The sequence below is a fragment of the Juglans microcarpa x Juglans regia genome, chromosome 5S (genome assembly GCF_004785595.1).
Source record: "Juglans microcarpa x Juglans regia isolate MS1-56 chromosome 5S, Jm3101_v1.0, whole genome shotgun sequence".
NCBI lineage: Eukaryota > Viridiplantae > Streptophyta > Magnoliopsida > Fagales > Juglandaceae > Juglans > Juglans microcarpa x Juglans regia.
Genome location: NC_054603.1, coordinates 31,994,006 through 32,013,314, shown reverse-complemented (window position 1 = coordinate 32,013,314; position 19,309 = coordinate 31,994,006).

Below are 19,309 nucleotides of genomic sequence, written 5' to 3'. Positions count from 1 at the left end.
TTAATTCTTTGGCCGCAACTCCTCCTTCGACCACCTTGTGCAAAGGACCCTTGATCCCCTTCAACTCAATCTGCCTACCCTGATATTCGAAATTCATAACCATTTTATTGAAATCCAAACAAATGGGTCCCAACGTCCGCATCCATTGCGTGCTAAGAACTGTGTCACAGCCTTCAATAGCTAATAGAAAAAAATCGATGGAAACCCAAATACCATGAAGAGATATTTGAACCCCATCACACCTTCCTTTACAATCTAATTTTTCACCATTGGCTATCATTACCTTCATCCCACACATGTTTTGTTGTGGTAAACCCATTGCTTCAGCAAATGAGGTATTCAAAAAATTGTGGGAACTCCTAGTGTCCAGCAAAACCGTAATGCCCTGCCCCTTCACTACTCCTCTGATCCTCATGGTTTGCAGTGAAGATTGATCCCACAATGGCGTGGAGTGAAATCACCGGTTCATGCTCGCTGCCCAGCAACCCTTCATCTTCATCATCCCCCACTTCTCCTTCAATTAAAAATATTCCCTCAATGAGAAACAACTTTTTACACCGATGGTTTGGTGTAAAGTTTTCATCACAGTTAAAACATAGTCCTCTTTTTCTTCTATCTTGTATTTCGCCTAGACTCAACCTTTTTATGGGTGATGTTCTGTTTCTCGCCAAATTTGCTGAAGGTAATGGGGGTGGCATCGGCTCCATGTTCGATGTTCGCCTGGCTTCCACCACCAAAGGTCTCTTAGCATGTTTGGTTTCAAACAAATGGGCCAAGCCAATAGCGTCCGTGATAGACGTTGGTCTAGCAGCTTGGACGTCGGTTCGCACTGATTCTTTTAATCCGCTTATGAAACACCCCAGCTGGTGGGTTGGGGCCAGTTCACCTACACGACTCAATAATTGCTCAAATTGCAGTTGGTACTCCCGAACCGTTCCCGTCTGCCGCAGTTTACTCAACGAACTGAAGTGATCCTCGAACATCGTCGGTCCATACCGAATACGAAGTCCACCCTTCAGTGCCTCCCATGAATTAATTTCTTCAGTGTCTTTGAATAGTTGATACCACATTTGCACCTCGCCCTCTAGGTGATATGCCACCAAAGGTAGTTTTTCATCTTCCTTTGTTTGTTGGTAATAAAAAAATTGCTCAACGCGATAAATCCAACTGGTCGGGTCATCCAAACCATTGTATCTAGGAAAGTCCAACTTAGCTAGTTTTGGAACTGCTGAGTTCTGCCCTCCATTATTCCTTCCTCCTCTGTTTCGTGATCCAGATCCTTCTCCCTCGCCAGAATTCTTGTCCACCAGAGAATCCACCTTTGCGCTAGTTTCTTCGACTCTCTTCATGAGTCGTTCCATAATGCTTCCAAAATTAGCCATCTGTTGTTCTAAACGCTCCATTCTAGAATCCGACATGACCTGTTCTGATGCCAATTTGTTATGAGCACGAGCGAGCGAGTGAGTAACAGGAGGATCAACAGGGAAAGATGCTGGATCCACCCAGCGTGCCTTACCTATGGTGAATAAGTACAAGAAAAATGTTGGTTTGTTTTGTAAGGGAACCCACCTCTGCAACTAATTGCTATAATATTCTTATTATTCATTCCAATAATTCTTCCCAACTTATAGCAGTAACTTACAAGGAAGGAAATTAACATTACTTATTCGGACGCACGTACGTGAACAACGCACACAAACGGCGCCAACTTAACAAATTTAAAACTAACAGAATAAGGCAAGTCAATGCCTTAGTTCCCTTATTCAGAAAGCAATAAAAGGAAAACTAAAATCTAGGAGCTGAATTTCCGTAACAAACTGATTTAAAAAGCAAAAGTTAAAATTATTTTTATTTTAAAATAAAAAAATAAAGTAAAATAAACGCTACCGTTGTCAAGTTGTAAAGGAAAATCATTCTAGAGCTTGGGGCACGCCAAAATCTCACACACAAAATCAACAACTTCATCGGTGACCCCAGGCACACCATCATCAATACCGTCGTCGTCATCCTCTCCTAAAGCTTGGAATTGCCCCATACTTGTTATTGTGCAACAGTGTGCAGAGCTTGATAATTTGGAGCGTAAAGGAACGGTGAAGTTTTGCTAAATGCCACCTCTTCGTTACTTTTAGAGTTTCTGCAAGATCAAATAAACCATTCCCGATTTTTACTCTTCATATTTATCCTTTAGGATGTTGTTTTAACAAGTAAATTATACACTTGCCTAATTATCTGCGAGTTGTACTCTTGCCATTGGATATATGCCTAAGGTCAATTGTTGATGGCTCATAGAATTTGTATGGCAAGCGTGCTTGCAAAAGGGAGGCATAGGTTTGGATTGATCATGTAGGAGAGGGAAGGGGACAGAGGGGGATTCGTAAAGGGGAGCTGGGCTAGGGTTCGATTCGAGAGAGGGGGGTTCGTGAAGGAGAGGGAAGGAGAGAGAGGTTAGGGTTCACCAGTTTGGTGTGAGAGAGAGAGAGAGAGAGAGAGAGAGAGAGAGAGAGAGAGAGAGAGAGAGAGGTGGGGGTGGGGAGGGAGGGGGTTGGGTCTCAAACTCAGACCCCTTAATCTTGAAGTTCCTCTGCAGTGCACCCCACTACCTAGAACATGTATCCCCTACGTGGCACTACTCCATTGGTCTTCATTATTCTGCACTTATAGGATGCACCGGTTAGAAGCGTTTCTCTATTAAGAAATGTATTGCGTAGATATTATTACTTTTAGATTTACTAACAACATGATTACCTATACTATTAAATGTCACTTGTCAACCAATCAGAGGTTGACATGCGCCGCAAATAAAAAACAACAACAATCACCTTATTAAAAAATAAAAAAATAATTTTGGTTAGATAGAATTCAAAATATTCCTAATTTAGTATTTGTGATTTTCATTTTTTTAAAAATTGGTATCTCTAATTTCAAAAGTTTAGAATAAGCATTTATAGTTTTAGTCAGATTTTAAATTGGTCCCTTTGCTAGAGCTATTTTAGTCTTATGACGAAGAAAGCTACTATGGTAGTTGACCATCATGCCATGACCAATCAAAAGACGACACGTAGCATATTATGTACAATAGGAGTGGATACGGGGCCTCGTACCCTGTCCACCTGCCCTCAACCCCCCGGCCCCAACCTGGACAAGGTGGGTGCCCGTCCATCAAATGTGCATGGTAGGGTATCCGTCTGCACCTTTGCACCCAGGGGGTGGGTTGGGCCCAAGCCCACTTACATATATATATATATATGTATGTATGTATGTATAAAAATATATATGCTTATATTAAAACCACGTCGTCTTAATAATCACACTGCCTAAACCCACTCCCCCCCTTCTCAAGACCCACTCTCTGACTCTAATCTCTCAGCCCCCTCTCTCTCGCACCCTTTGCCGTCACCCATCGTCGTTCAGAGTTTACACCGTCGCCAAGCACCCCTAACATTTTTGCGTTTTCTCTCAAGTTCTCAACCTTTGTAAGTATCCCTAAAGTTGAAACCCCTATAGAACCTTTTTTTAGTTTTCTAATGGATTGAACTATTGAAGATGGGATTGATCAATGGATTTGGAGGATGAGATTATGTTTTGCGTGCTATGGACATTGGATTGTGATTGTATTTTGTGTATGTTAATTTTGGATTGAAACCATAAATTATGTTAGGATTTTTGGTTGAAACCCCAAAGTATTTTGGGATTTCAATTTGAAAGCCCAATGTGTTTTGGGTTTCAATTTTGAAACCTAAAAATAGTTTAAGGGTTTCGATATAGTAATTTTGGAGTTTTAGTTTGTTTTGGGGTTTCAAATCAATTGTGATGTTAATGATTGTGTGATTTTTGCATCACGTCAGGTATCTATGAGTCAACGGGAAAGGATAGTGAGTTAAGTCTAAATACTGGCGTTAGTGCTAGCTCCACTATCCCTACTACTACCACCACACCAACCCCCCTACCCCTATACTCATGGGCCCACCAAAGAAGAAACAAGCTTTGTTGTGTGGACTCACTTCACTAAGTTAAAGGGTAATATCCCCAATAACCCCTAAGTTAAGTGTAATCATTGTGCTAGTGTAATCATTGTGGTAAGGTATATAAATGTCACTACAAAATACATGGTACATCTAAATTGAAGGTCCACTTAGAAGAAAATGCTAAAAAAGTCCAATTAGACATTCTTTACAAGAGAATAGTCAATTTAGATTAGAAATTGAACTTGAAAAAATGGCGGATGAGAGTAGCAGGGAGAAATGTTGAAGAGGTATATAAAGTATGATTTGGAGGAGTGTAGGAGACACCTATCTCGTATAATCAATGATACTTAACAATTAATGCCTCCAAGTATAAAAACAGAACTAGTGTATTGGGTGAGCATCCAAGGTCATTTCCTCAAGGACAATAGGTGCCACCAGTTTTACAATGCACACAAAAAAATGTATAAGAAAAAAATAATTACAAGATAAAATGACTAGCTGTGTTTTGAGTTTTATATAAGAACAAGGGTTTACAAAATTAAAGAATGAATTATGAAATATATACAGAGGATGTGGGGAATATCGATGCAAGTATCCGATTGTATTTCAGTGAAAATTTTAGGTTTCATTTTGAAGATAAAACCATTAATGAGATTTAAATTCATTGACAGTGAAATTAAAAACTCTTTATGTATATAAACAGATTCACACAAAATCGATGCAACCAAACTCTGAACTAAGAAAAGTTTAAGAAACAGTTTAACAAACACTTGGACTGCAGGTTAGGGTTTTGCTGGAATCAAATAAAAGTTTGAATTGTTGAGTGCTATCCACTGTTATTAACCCAATCAAGGAATCAACAACTTTAAATGAAACACGCAAACTCAGATTTACACACTAATACTTGAAATCCTTCATCAGATTAATAACCAACATCGTGTTTTGCTCTCGATAAAAGGAATCCTTGATTGATTCAAGGTTCTGTTGTGCCATGAGTCTACAATAGATCAAGACAAGAAATTCCTCAAATACTCATATACAAATCGTGTTTATCAACTTAATGAAGAGAATAAAATGGAACTTGCAGAATCCAAACAAGTAAAAACCATTCCCCTGCAACCATGTTTAAGATTTAGCCTCACATCATCATTTCAATGATGAATACCAGGCACAGCAAAAACCCTAACATGTATTAATAAGATATTCAGAAAATCGTATAAAGAAAACCCTAGCACTTTCCACAAACCAAATGCCCTTTCTTGGTCCTCCTCATCCTTTTATCCTCATCTCCATTGCATCTTTCTCTCTCTGTAAAAAATTCTTTCTTTCACGGATTTGCCACTCAAGCGTTTTCTCACTTTTCTTCTACGAGTATCTAGAGCCTTTTGTTGGTCCCTTCTATTTTCTTTCTTCTCAATACAAGGTTGTCGTCCCTTGTAAGGATTATGGGCCAAGTTTGGGTTTGGGGCATCATGTGACCTTGGGCCATGAATACTGCATTGAAATAATTTCCATGTGTTAGTATGCCTCACAACAGGACCCAACATTATTATGGAAATGGGCCTTTTAATCATTTTGCCTATTATTAGACCATCTCTTCAAAATATTGAGTATCTTAGGATTTGAGACAAATATATCCTGCTAAATCAAGTAATTTCGAACTAATCACACCCCCAACTAACTTGTTGCTAGTCTCTTAGCAAATAAGTGATCAACAAATCATAATAAATGAGTTTCCATTTAAACACTGATGCATTTGAACATCCTTACCAAGAATCAGATTTGTTGAGTCCAAAAATACTAAAATTAATCAGACCAGATACTCAGATCCTAAGAGGAATTTATACATTAACTTGTCAAACAACCAAGATAAATGAGTAGAGAAGGATACAACTTACTATTGAGTGCACAATTGTGTGTATAGATTCCAAGGTTAACCACCGGATGTCATTAAATGTCTCATTCATAGCAGTTGATCAAGAAAGACCAATTGATCTTACTCCAATTCAAAACTATTGTAATAGTGGCTATCACGCTACTACACTTTAAAAGCCCCCCTTTTTTTTTAAACGACCCCGGTAGTAGACAACCTTTTCCACTACACAGTTTTTATTATTACAACTATATATATATATTATCGATCCCTGGCTTGTCCCTTTTCTCCATTGGTTTTCCTTTTCAGTACTTACGTTTCTTCCTAAGCCATTAGGATATAGTTCATTAGAGCTCTAAACAACTGCTAGTTTGATTAATTAATGGCACAAAGGTGTCTTTCTAGGCATTCTAAGTGTATGTGGTGGCAAATTTCAGCAAGACCTTCTTAAACAAACTTTCTCTTGGTTCTGGTAACAAAAGAAACTGGATAAACACCTATCTTGACCTAAGTTCTGAAAGAAAATTTCAAAGTTATTTTTTTCTAGCTTCATCAAATCTGTTCAAGGCATCTAAGTTCGAAAGATAAGCCCAGTGCTGCTATTTCTTGAGTTATGGCATGCAAGGCTAAAGTTAAAGCTTTACCCCTCCCCTTAATTAGAAATCAACATTGTTCTCAATGTATCAGAAATAGCAATTTCCAAAAGAGAATAATACGAGAGCAAAGAAAGGATTTGAGAGAAGTGAGTACCTAAGTGGTGTTGAAAATAAACAGGAAGAGAGAGAGCAAATATAGCAACAGAAAATGAATTTGGAATGATAAAAAAAATGAAATGTGTTGCTAAACAGAGAAGAAAACAAACTATAGAAATTAGACCTAATTGGCTGAAAAATCAATGGGGTCAAGTAAATTTAGAGTGGAATCCTCAAATGAAAAAGTAGATAGGAAGGGTTTAAGTCTTTGACCATTTACTTTGAAAGTATTTCCATTTTGAGGGTTTATGAGTTCCATAGCACCATAGTGAAAAATAGAATTTACCAAGTATTGACCATTCCATTGAGATCTTAACTTGTTGGTCTAGTTCGAATGACTTCCTTTGAATGTGCTTATCATGGAAATGCTTCATACGTTCCTTGAACAATTTAGAATTGTCATAAACATCTGTTCTATGCTCCTCCAATTCAACAATCTGTAGTTTTCTTACCAAACCAGCTTGGTCAATATCAAAATTAAATTATTCGATAGCCCAATATGCCCAATATTCTAATTCCACAGGTAAATGACATGCTCTGCCATACACCAATCTATATGGTGACATTCCCAGGATGGTTTCATAGGCAGTCCTATAGGCCTAAAGGGCATCAGACAACCGCAAAGACTAATCTTTTTTGTTGGGACTGACAGTTTTCTCTAGAATATTTTTTGTCTCCCTATTGGCTAATTCAACCTGCCCATTTGTTTGAGGATGGTATGGTGTAGAAATCTTGTGATGGATACCATATTTTTTATCAAGGCTGAGAAGGGCTTGTTACAGAAATGGGTGCCATTATCACTGATTATGGCCTTAGGCATGCCAAATCTTGCAAAAATGTTCTATTTTAGAAATTTTAAAGCAATTTGATGGTCACTATTTCTGCAAGGGTTTGCCTCAACCCATTTAAAAATATAGTCAATAGGAAGCAAAATGTATAGATAGCCATAAGATGAAGGAATGGCCCCATAAAATCTATTTCTCAACAGTAAAAAATCTGAATTACTAAAATGGGTTGCATAGGCATCATATTTCTGCTAGTTATTCCTTCTAGTTTTTTACAAGGTTTACAAGTCTTACAAAAACTATAAGCATCTTTGAACATATTTGGCCAATAAAACTCACTTTGTAACATTTTCGCTACTATTTTGTGGGTTGAAAAGTGTTCCCACAAGCCTCAGAATGGAAAAAATAGAGTATGGCATAAATTTCATTGATAGGAACACACTTCCTAATTATTTGATCAGAACAATATTTAAACAGGTAAAGATCATCATAGAAGAAAGATTTAGCCTCAATTTTTAGCCTTATATTATCCTAACCTGTCCAATGAGTTGGGGTTTGTCCTGTGACCAAAAAATTAACCAAGTCAGCATACCAAGGAAGAGTATCAATTGAAAATAGTTGTTCATCAGGAAAACAGTCAGGAATTAAAAGGGATTGAATAGATGATTCCAGTGTAAATCGAGACAAATGATCTGCCACCACATTTTTCACCCTCTTCTTGGCCTTTATTGTGATATCAAATTCTTGCAGCAAGAGTATCCTCCTAATCAGCCTTGGCTTTGCATCTTTCTTGGTTAATAAGAATTTAGGTGTTGCATGATCAATGAAGATAATGATAGGTGAACCAAGTAAATATGCTCTGAATTTGTCTAAAGCAAACACTATAGCTAGCAATTCCTTTTTTGTGGTGGAATAAATTTTTTAAGCATTGTTTAAAGTCTTACTAGCATAGTGTATAACATATGGCAGTTTATTTTTTCACTGCCCAAGTGCAGCTCCTACAACAAAATCACTAGCATCACACATTATTCAAAGGGAAGAGTCCAATCTGGTGGTTGAATGACAGGTGCAGTGGTGAAAATAGATTTTAATTGATCAAAAGAGGTTTGACAGTCCTCGGTCCATACAAAACTGACATCATGCATTAATAATTGGCAAAAAGGCTTAGAAATAGAACTGAACCTTTTTATGAATCTCCTATAAAATCCGGCAAGGCCTAAAAAAGATCTAACATCTTTCACACTCCTAGGCACAGGTAAATTTGAAATCAGGTCTATCTTAGATTTGTCAACCTCAATGCCTTGTGAAGACACAATATGACCAAGGACTATTCCTTCTTGTATTATAAAATGGCATTTCTGCCAGTTTAACAACAACTGTTTTTCTTCACACCTGGTCAAAACAGTGTTTAAGTTAGCCAAACAGGATCAAATGAATTTCCAAATACTGAGAAATCATCCATAAAAACCTTTTCAATATCTTCAATTAAGTCATTGAAAATGCTTAGCATGCATCTCTGAAAGGTAACTGGGGCATTGCAAAGTCCAAATGACATTCTTTTGAAGGTAAAGGTCCCGAAAGGGCAAGGAAAAATAGTTTTTTCTTGATCTTCAGGGGCAATTTCTATTTGATAATACTCAAAAAATCCATCTAAGAAACAATAATACTCATGCCCAACTACCTTTTCTAAAATTTGGTCATGGAAGGGCAAAGGGAAATAGTCCTTCCTAGAGGGTGCATTTATAATCTATACATATCCTCCATCTAGTTGTTGTTCTTGTGGCTATTAATTCCTCTTTTTCATTTTTTACAACAGTCACTCCAGATTTCTTGGGTACTACCTGAATTGGGCTTACCCACCTGCTATCTGTTATAGGGTAAATGATGCCTATGTCTAGCAATTTCAGGACTTCATTTTTTATCACCTCCTTTATTGTAGGGTTTAGTCTCCTTTGCATATCCCTAGAAGGCCTAGCATCTTCTTCTAAATATATCTTATGGGAACAAGTTAGAGGATTTATACCTTTCATATCAGTAATGGTCTACCCAATGGCTTACTTGTGCTATGTCAACACCTCTAGTAGCTTACCCTCCTGATCAGTGGTCAACTGAGATGAGATTACAACTGGGAATGAATTATAAAGTCTTAGGTAAGCATACTTTAATTCTGTTGGCAAAGGTTTCAACTCCAGAATTGGAACTTTTTCAGTGAAAGGTTTTGATGGTGCTGCTATGGAAGGTAATGGCTCGAATTTGAAACTCCATTGTGTCTCATTTGGGTTCCCTGTAGCAAAAATAGTTGAAATAATGTTAGTATCATCAGATAAAATTAAGGAGTTTTCTGAATCTTCCCATTGTTCATTAAATTCACAAGCAATAATGTTGTCCAAAGCATTGACTTCTTGAATTTCCTCCACCTCTTGGGGTTGTCTACATAAATTGAAAATGTTAAGTTCCAAAGTCATATTACCAAAGCTTAACTTTAAGACACCATTTATGCAGTTTATTATAGCATTAGAAGTTGCAAGGAATGGTCTCCCTAAAATCACTAGGGCAAAAGGGTTTGAATGAGTTGTCAACTTCATATCTAGTACCACAAAGTCTACTTGATAGTAGAATTTATCTACTTGCACCAATACATCATCTACAACCCCCTTTGGAATTTATAGGGATATGTCGGCTAATTGCCAAATTATGGAAGTGGGTTTTAATTCTCTCAATCTCAACTGCTCATAAACAGTAAAGGATAACAAATTAACTCCTGATCCTAAGTCCAACAAGGCCTGCCCAATTTTTGACTTTTCTATGATACAAGAGATAGTGGGTGAACCAAGATCTTTGTACTTAAGTGGTGTGTGATTTTGGATGACAACACTGACTTGCTCAGTGAGAAAAGCTTTTTTCTATACATTCAACTTTCTCTTAACAGTGCATAGGTCCTTTAAATTTTGGCATAGGCATGAACTTGTTTGATGGCATCTAAAAGGGGGATATTTATTCTAACTTGCTTAAAAATCTTCAAAATCTCAACATTATGTTTTTCCTTGTGCAAAGAAATTAAACGATGAGGAAATGGAACAGGTATGGGACATGCAGGCATTTCAGAATTTAACATCTTGGGCTCACCTTTTTCTAATTGAGGGTTAGAATTTTTACCTAATTTGCCTGTATTGTGGACAGGATTGTCCACAATTTTACCACTTCTAAAGGTTGTGATGGCTTTCATAGCCTTCACTTAACAGGTTGTTGAATCTACCCTTGGGGGTTGGGTTGTGGTTGAATAAAACATTTTCCTTTCTCTTGGGCACTCAATGCAGTTTATTATAGCATTGGAAGTTGCAAGGAATGGTCTCCCTAAATTTTCCTTTTTGCCAAATTATGGAAGTGGGTTTTAATTCTTTCAAACCCAACTGTTCATAAACACTAAAGGATAACATATTAACTCCTGATCCTAAGTCCAATAAGGCCTGCCCAATTTTTTACTTTCCTATGATACAAGAGATAGTGGGTGAACCAAGATCTTTGTACTTAGGTGGTGTGTGATTTTGGATAACGGCACTGACTTGCTCAGTGAGGAAAATCTTTTTCTGTGCATTCAACTTTCTCCTAACAGTGCATAGGTCCTTTAAATTTTGGCATAGGCATGAACTTGTTTGATGGCATCTAAGAGGGGGATATTTATTCTAACTTGCTTAAAAATCTTCAAAATCTCAGCATTATGTTTTTCCTTGTGCAAATAAATTAAACGATAAGGAAATGGAGCAGGTATGGCACATGTAGGCATTTTAGAATTTAACATCTTGGGCTCACCTTTTTCTAACTGAGGGTTAGAATTTTTACCCAATTTGCCTGTATTGTGGACAAGATTGTCCACAATTTTACCACTTCTAAAGGTTGTGATGGCTTTCATAGCTTTCACATTAACAGGTTGTTAAATCTGCCCTTGGGGGTTGGGTTGTGGTTGAACTAAAAATTTTCATTTCTCTTGGGCACTCATAGAGGTAGTCACTTGTGTAAGTGTTCCTCTGATGTCATTTATGACTTGGAAATTTTGGTTATTTATGGTGGCTTGTATAGTATCCTCCACTTTTTTCTTCTAGCTTGGGTGGGTTTGGTTAGGATATTGTGAGGGTCCTGGCCCTGTGGGTGCTAAATAGGGCACATAGGGGGCTGGTCCTGGAGCTGATGAAGCTGCAGTCTGTTCAGCTCTCCAGCTGAAATTTGGATGATTTCTCAAACCTACATTATAAGTGTTAGAACATGGTCCAGAATAGTTTTTAGAAATCATATTAACAGCATTAGACTGGTCTAACAAAACTTTAAAAGCAGGTATTGTGAGGCATGTACTAGTACTACGCCCTTGGTCTTCACATATATCGCACTTCTCAAGAGTTGGGGTTATCACATGCATTTCATTAAATTTCTTAAGCTCAATGGATTCTAATTTCTTAGAAATTAATGCTAGTCTAGCATGCAAGTCATCAACTTCCTTTAGATTATACTTCCCACCCCCATTAACAGTTCTTTGATTTTCAGATCTGTCACCAAAGTTAGAGACATCACATGACTGAGCATTCTAGGCTAAATAGTGAAAGTACTCAAAAGCTTCTTCTGTTTCTTTATTAAAAAATTCACCATTGCACATGGTCTTAACAAATTGCCTCATTTTTTGTTGTAACCCTTCATAGAAAAAATTGATGAGCCTCCAATGTCCATATCCATTATGGAGACAGGCATTCAACAGGTCATTAAATCTTTCCTAGCATTAATGTCTCAACTTGCTTTTGGCCAAAGTTCATAATATGTCTTTTCAATGCACTGGTTCTATGAATTGGAATTTCTTTTTTAAGAAATTCAGTTTGCATTTTCTGCCAAGTCCCAATGGATCTAGGCCTTAAAGAGTTTAACCATGTTTTAGCCTTGTCTTTTAGGAAAAATTGGAACAATTTTAACCTTATGACTTCTTCAGTGTAAGTACGTTCCATGAATGTAGAGCAAACTTCTTCAAATTCTTTGATATGCAAATAGGAATTTTCAGATTCCATACCATGAAAATATGGTAACAAAGGAATCATTCCAGGTTTGAAATTAAAATTATTTGCATTCAAAGGTTAAATAATACAAGATGGTGGACAGGTTCTAACAGGCTGTAAATACTCTCTTAATCTTTTGTTTGGATTCATAACTTCTCTATCCTGATGCTCATTGTCTTCTATGTTACTAAAATTTTCAAATGAAGACTCAAAAGATATAGATCCAGACTCAGTGGATTAGAGTGAATCTGTCCTAACCAATCGTGATTTGTGTTCTCTAGTCCAAACAAACATGCACCCAAGAGGGAAAGCTAAGTGAACAATAAGAGAGTATGCAAGACAACAACTAAATCAAATACAGAGGAAGAGATGTTACCCAATTTGAGAAGAGGTTCACAAAATTTACTAAAATTTAGGAAAACGATATTGTTCACCAGTCGTCCCCGGCAACGGTGCCAAAAACTTGATACTCACCAATTAATGCCTCCAAGTATAAAAGAAGAACTAGTGTATTTGGTGAGCTTCCAAGGTCATTTCCTCAGGGACAATGGGTGTCACCAGTTTTACAATGCAAAAAAAAAAAAAAAACATGCATAAGAAAAAAAATACTCACAAGATAAAATGACTAGCTATGTTCTAAGTTTTATATATGAACAAGGGTTTACAAAATTAACGAATGAATTATGGGATATGTACAAAGGATGGGGGGAACATAGATGCAAGTATTCGATTGTATTTCAGTGAAAATTATAGGTTTTATTTTGAAGATAAAAACATTAATGAGATTTAAAATCCATAGACATTGAAATTAAAAACTCTGTATGTATCTAAACAAATTCACACAAAATCAATGCAACCAAACTCTGAATTAAGAAAAGTCTAAGAAACAGTTTAACAAACACTTGGACTGCAGGTTAGGGTTTTGCTGGAATCAAATAAAAGTTTGAATTGCTGAGTGCTATCTGTTGTTATTAACCCAATCAAGGAATCAACAACTAGAAATGAAACATGCAAACTCAGATTTACACACTAATACTTGAAATCCTTCATCAGATTAATAACCAACATCGTGTTTTGCTCTCGGTAAAAGGAATCCTTGATTGATTCAAAGTTCTGTTGTGCCATGAGTCTACAATAGATCAAGACAAGAAATTCCTCAAATACTTATATAACAATCGTGTTTATCAACTTAATGAAGAGAATAAAATGGAACTCACAGAATCCAAACAAGTAACGAAACAAATAAAAACCCTTCCCCTGCAATCCAAGTTTCAGATCTAGTCTCGCATCATCATTTCGATGATGAATACCAGGCACAACAAAAACACTAACATGTATTAATAAGAGATTCAGAAAATTGTATAAAGAAAACCCTAACACTTTCCACAAACCAAATGCCCTTTCCTCTGGTCCTCCCCTTCCTTTTATCCTCATCTCCATTGCCTCTTTCTTTCTTTGTAACAGATTCTCTCTTTCAAGAATCTACCCCTCAACAATTTTATCACTTCCCTTCTGTAGGTATCTAGAGCCTTCTGCTGGTCCCTTCTCTTTTCCTTCTTCTCAATACAAGGTTGTCGTCCCTTGTAAGGATTATGGGCCAAGTTTGGGTTTGGGGCATCGTGTGGCCTTGGGCCATGAATCCCGCACTAAAATAATTTCTATGTGTTAGTATGCCTTGCAACTGGGCCCAACATTAATATGGAAATGGGCCTTTTAATCATTATTCCTATTATTAAGACCATCTCTTCAAAATATTGAGTATCTTAGCATTTCAAACAAATATATCCTGCTAAATCAAGTAATTTTGAAGGATAAGTTAATCAAAATTTCTCACTAATCAGTCACAATAGACGAGCTACCCTTTTGGTTTTATGGAGGGTGAATGGTTCCATGTGTATTCTAAGTACTTGGAACCTAGACTTAGCCTTCCTTCTATTCGCATGGTGGGGAATGCTATTATTAAACTATATGGTCATAGAGAATCGTTGAGAACCAATTAAGGGGTCAAATAGTTTGCCTCACCATCGATAGATGGACATCGGTCCAAAATTTGAATAATATATCTTTAACGGTACATTTTTAATATTATGATTGACAATTAAATAAAATGATTCCTAAGTTTTGTTTAATTTTTAATCACAAGTGTGAGACCATTGGGAAGGCCTTGGAGGCCGCAATAAAGGAGTGAGAGTTGGAGCGTTTTGTGACATTAACAGTTGACAATGTCTCTTCTAACGATACCGCTTTTGAGTATTTTGAGAATAAGCTTAGAGAGGACAATAAGCCAATAATGGATGGTGAGTGTTTACATGTGAGATGTGTTGCACATGTCCAAAATCTTCTTGTGATCGACGGTTTGAAAGATATGAACGATTTCATTGCAAGTGTTAAAAGTGCAATGAGGTTTGTAAGATCTTCATTGGCTAGGCTTGATAAAATCAAGGTTGCTATGAGGGTTACGAGTATTGAAAGCAAGAATAGGTTGTGTCTTGATGTTCCTACAAGATAGAACTCAACCTTCTTGATGTTGGAGACAGCACAACAGTATAGAAAGACTTTTGACTAACTAGGTGACGAAGACATGCAATATGTCAAACATTTTGAGGATGATGGGAGACTGGGCAAGTCTAATAATGATGATTGGGATGTAGCAGAGACTTTTGTAGAATTTTTTGAGATTTTTCTACGAGGTCACAACCACCATTTATGGGTTTTTGTACGTTAGATCCAATGAATATTGTCAGCAAGTATATTAGATGAAATAACAATTGGATGAAATGTGTAGGAGTTACCAAAGTAGGTTGCGTGATATGGCAATGAGCATGAGTACTAATTATGACAAGTATTGAGGAGATTTGAATAGGATAAACATTTTCTTATATGTGGTTGTTGTTCTTGACTTCCAGTACAAAATTGATGACATGGTATATGGATTGGAAATGATCAGCAGCAAGGCATGGGTGGATCATATTGCATCAAGGGTTAAGGAAACCCTCAATAGATTGTTTGATGAGTTTGCTGCACTCAAGGATGGTAATATTTCGGCTCCTACACCTCCGCATCGCCTCTACGTGAAGTTAGGGGTTTCAAACGGCATAGGTGGGTTAAGAGTTATTAGACCGTTTCCGATATTTGGAAGCCTACAGACGACTAATTGGAGTTGGATAGGTACTTGGTAGTGGAGATGCACACATTTACACGGCATTTTGATATCTTATCTTGGTGGAAGGCCAAGGCCATCCTTATTACTATCGTAGCCTCATAGTTGACCTTTAACACTAAAGGGCTTATATTAGATCAATTTTAGAGTTTATTGTCTCCTACCACTGTGGAGAGATTGATTTGCACTCATAATTGGATCAAAGGGAAGCCAATTCATATTTAGGATCTGGTAAACTTTGAAGAGGCCGACAAAAAAGAGCAGGGTGATCATCCTAGATCCATAATCAGTCTTAATTCATTGATTTTCTTTTGCTTATAATATATTATGTTATTACTTATATTTATTTGGCCACACTTAATTTCAAATTCAATTGTTATAGGGATAACTTCGAGAAATGAGGCTACGTTTACATCCACCAGCCATTGGTTTGTATAATTTGTCTCTTAATTATTTGTAGTTTTTTTACATATGTATATAATGTTTATAATTCAATTTTTTTTTTTTACTTTTATTTTTTTCAAGTCTTATAGTCTCACTGTCACATGCGCAATCCTAATCTCAATGATCTCATCTTGATTTGTACTTTTAAGATTTTCACTTTTTTTTTATATATATCTATATAATGTTTGTATTTCTAATTTTTTTTTTCTTCAGGTTTTATAGTCTCACTTATCCAACCCTAATCCCATATTCCCACTAATCTAATCTTGATAGAAAGGCCTACAACTAGAAGTTTATGATCTCATCTTGGTTTGTACTTGTAGTTTTAAGTTTTTAACTTTTTTACATATGTATATATAGTTTGTAATTCTATTTTTTTTTTCCTTTTTTTTCAGGTTTTGGAATCTCACAATCTCACTTGTCCACTACCCCAAATTCCAATCTCAAAGTCAATTCAAATGATCTGCTAAAATTTGTTATATTTTTTAAGAGCTCTTTTATGTACAAGCAGATTTGCCGATCCAAACCAATTTGTGCACCAATGTTGACGTGGACTATTTTGTCCAATATTCATTTTCAAATCTGTACTGTTTCATTAAAGTCTACCTTTCCACCTTAGCATTGGGGCGCGTATTGGTACGCAAGTGTGCTTACAACCAGATTTTTCTATTTTTTAAACTGTGTTATTCATTTAAATTATTTGAAAATTTGTAATATTTTTAGATTAATTTGTAATAATTTAGAATTATTAATTACAACTTAAAAGTTACTAACTTACTAGTTAGAATTTAGAATTTTATGTTTTATGCTTTAACAAGTTTTGTTTCATTTTTTGTAATAAGTATAATATTATTTTTCCTTTTATTTTTTTAATTTAGGCAATTTAGAATGACATCTCCAGAAATAAGTTTTAGGCCCGGTCATTTGGGCCGGATGGGGGACAAATGGACCAAGGGTCCAATCCAACCCAGCACCGCCGCCCGGGGGGAGGGGGGTTGGGGCAGATTCCAAGAGACAAAGCCTCCCTTACTTGCTGGGGGAGTATGGGTGCCACCTCTTATGTATGATAGGCATTTAAAAATGGATGGTTAACATGCCGAGATAGTGTCAACAGCAAAAAATTTTTAAAAATAAATCATATAACAGAAGAAATTTTTTTTAAAAGAAATGATGAAATAAACAAATAAAAAATAAAAGCACAAAAAGAAATTATAAAAAAACATAAATTAAGAAAGTATCTTACAAGTTTTAGAAACTAAATAAATAAATAAAGAGCACATAAAAAAAAGTTCTAATTAAATTAAAATTTTAAAAAATTAAACTACAATTTTTGAAGCACAAATTTTATAAAAGTCATTACAATTGTGAAAAAGAAATTATCCAAATGCCTTGTAAAGATAAAAAATAAAAAATAAAAAATAATGAAATAAGATTAAAAAAAAAATTAAATTAAAGAGAATTATAAAAGAGAGAGATAGCCTGAATATTTTTCCCGGGAAAGAAAGAATTTGAGAAGGAGATCAAACCCAGTAGCCAAGAAAAAATTATGTTCTCATGATTGGAGGATATATAGGAAAGCATTGCTTATTTACTTATTTTTTTAAAGTTGGGGAACCACTCCAGGACAGAATCTTTAAAACTCGCTAATGGAACCTAAAATCTTCGGAGAGACTAGCATAGTAACTCACCACGATGGCCTAATGTAGGAAAGCATTATTAAACAAGAATTGAAATCTCGCAATTTAATAATGTCATATACATTGGTAAAGATAGAAAATTACATCAGAAGAAAATTACATCAGAATAAAACTATTGACTCATAGAAGTTATTATTGTTTTGACAAGTGACTCATAAAAATTACATTGCCGCCACACTGTTATATGTAGGATAAATAAAATTCCCAAAAATAGCAAGCGCCACTAAATTCAAACGTGCCAGAAACCAAACATCAAATGCCAAAAGTATAATATCAAATAGTTACAGTAAATAATGACTTAATTCTTAGATCAAATAATTTCTATCAATATACATTATTATTTCAGTTATTGCATATATTAAAGTTATAATCCATCATGGTGGTAGATTTGATGAAATTTCAATTAAATAAGTTTGGATTACAATTTTACTGCGGGAAATTTGATCCAGAATATCGGTCTATAGCAAAGATAAATGAAGCAGTTCAACAACTTGGTTACGAAAATGGAGAGACATTGGTATGCGGTGGATATCGAAGACGTCTTAAACCATTGGTATCCACTTAATGAAGATATGCACATTCACCATTTCTTAAACAGGATGTCCAGGCAAAGTATCAACATATTACATACTTACGCTGATAATGGAACAGAGCATTCTAATGCAACTTAATCACCTCTGCCACGGGTTCCTCAAGAAATGGCCGATGAATCAATTACTATTTAGGGGTCATGCAAAAAGGAAACTCATATGTAAGTATATATAATCATTTTTACAAATTTATAAGCTATATTCATACAACAAATAACCATTCTTCGTGATATTAATCATTATTAGATCAAGATGACAACAACAACAACAACTGGGCTAGTAGAGATCCGAACACGTAGTTAGGTATTGTCAAGAGGGTAGTATACCAAATCAGTGGGTGAGAGAAACATGTTGGAAGGGGAAATTTCCTCTCGAACCCACGAGTTGGGCTTGCGCAAAATACAAGGGCTTGTTCTGGCCCAAGCTCCATCCTCCTATTGTCCTAGGGTTGCAGAAGGAATTTGTCCCACGCAGTTGGTCAGCCATGGATAGGCACATTGCGTGGGACACCATACCGATGGGGATAGACAAGACACGCCGACCTTGACATCTCCTAGGAACGTTCAACATTTAAGGATTTGCGCTGGCAAGAGAGCAGGGAGCATGGACAACCCCCCATCCCTTGACGTCGAACATGATAAGCGGTAGCTTCGATGATCCACTATCAAGGCTTCACCCGGGGACACGTCGCATTAATGGTGTCACCCAGGTCCTGCGTCGCATTAAAGGCCTCGACAAGGAGCCACTATGGACGATGCCGTAAACCCCCTGACATGGGGTACGAAATGTTCCCTAGAGACCATGTATAAGAGTCGGCCCCAAGGTACGAAAAATACTCTCGGAACTCTATGATTAAGAAAGAAAATACTCTAAACACACGAGACTAACTTAGGCATTAGAGGTTCCCTAGGTCACCCTGAGCCCACCTTGTCCCTTGTGAGGTGAAGATCCTGACCTGAGTTGCTAGAACCTTGTTTAGGCGTACAAAACAAGACGTTAATAATGGTGCC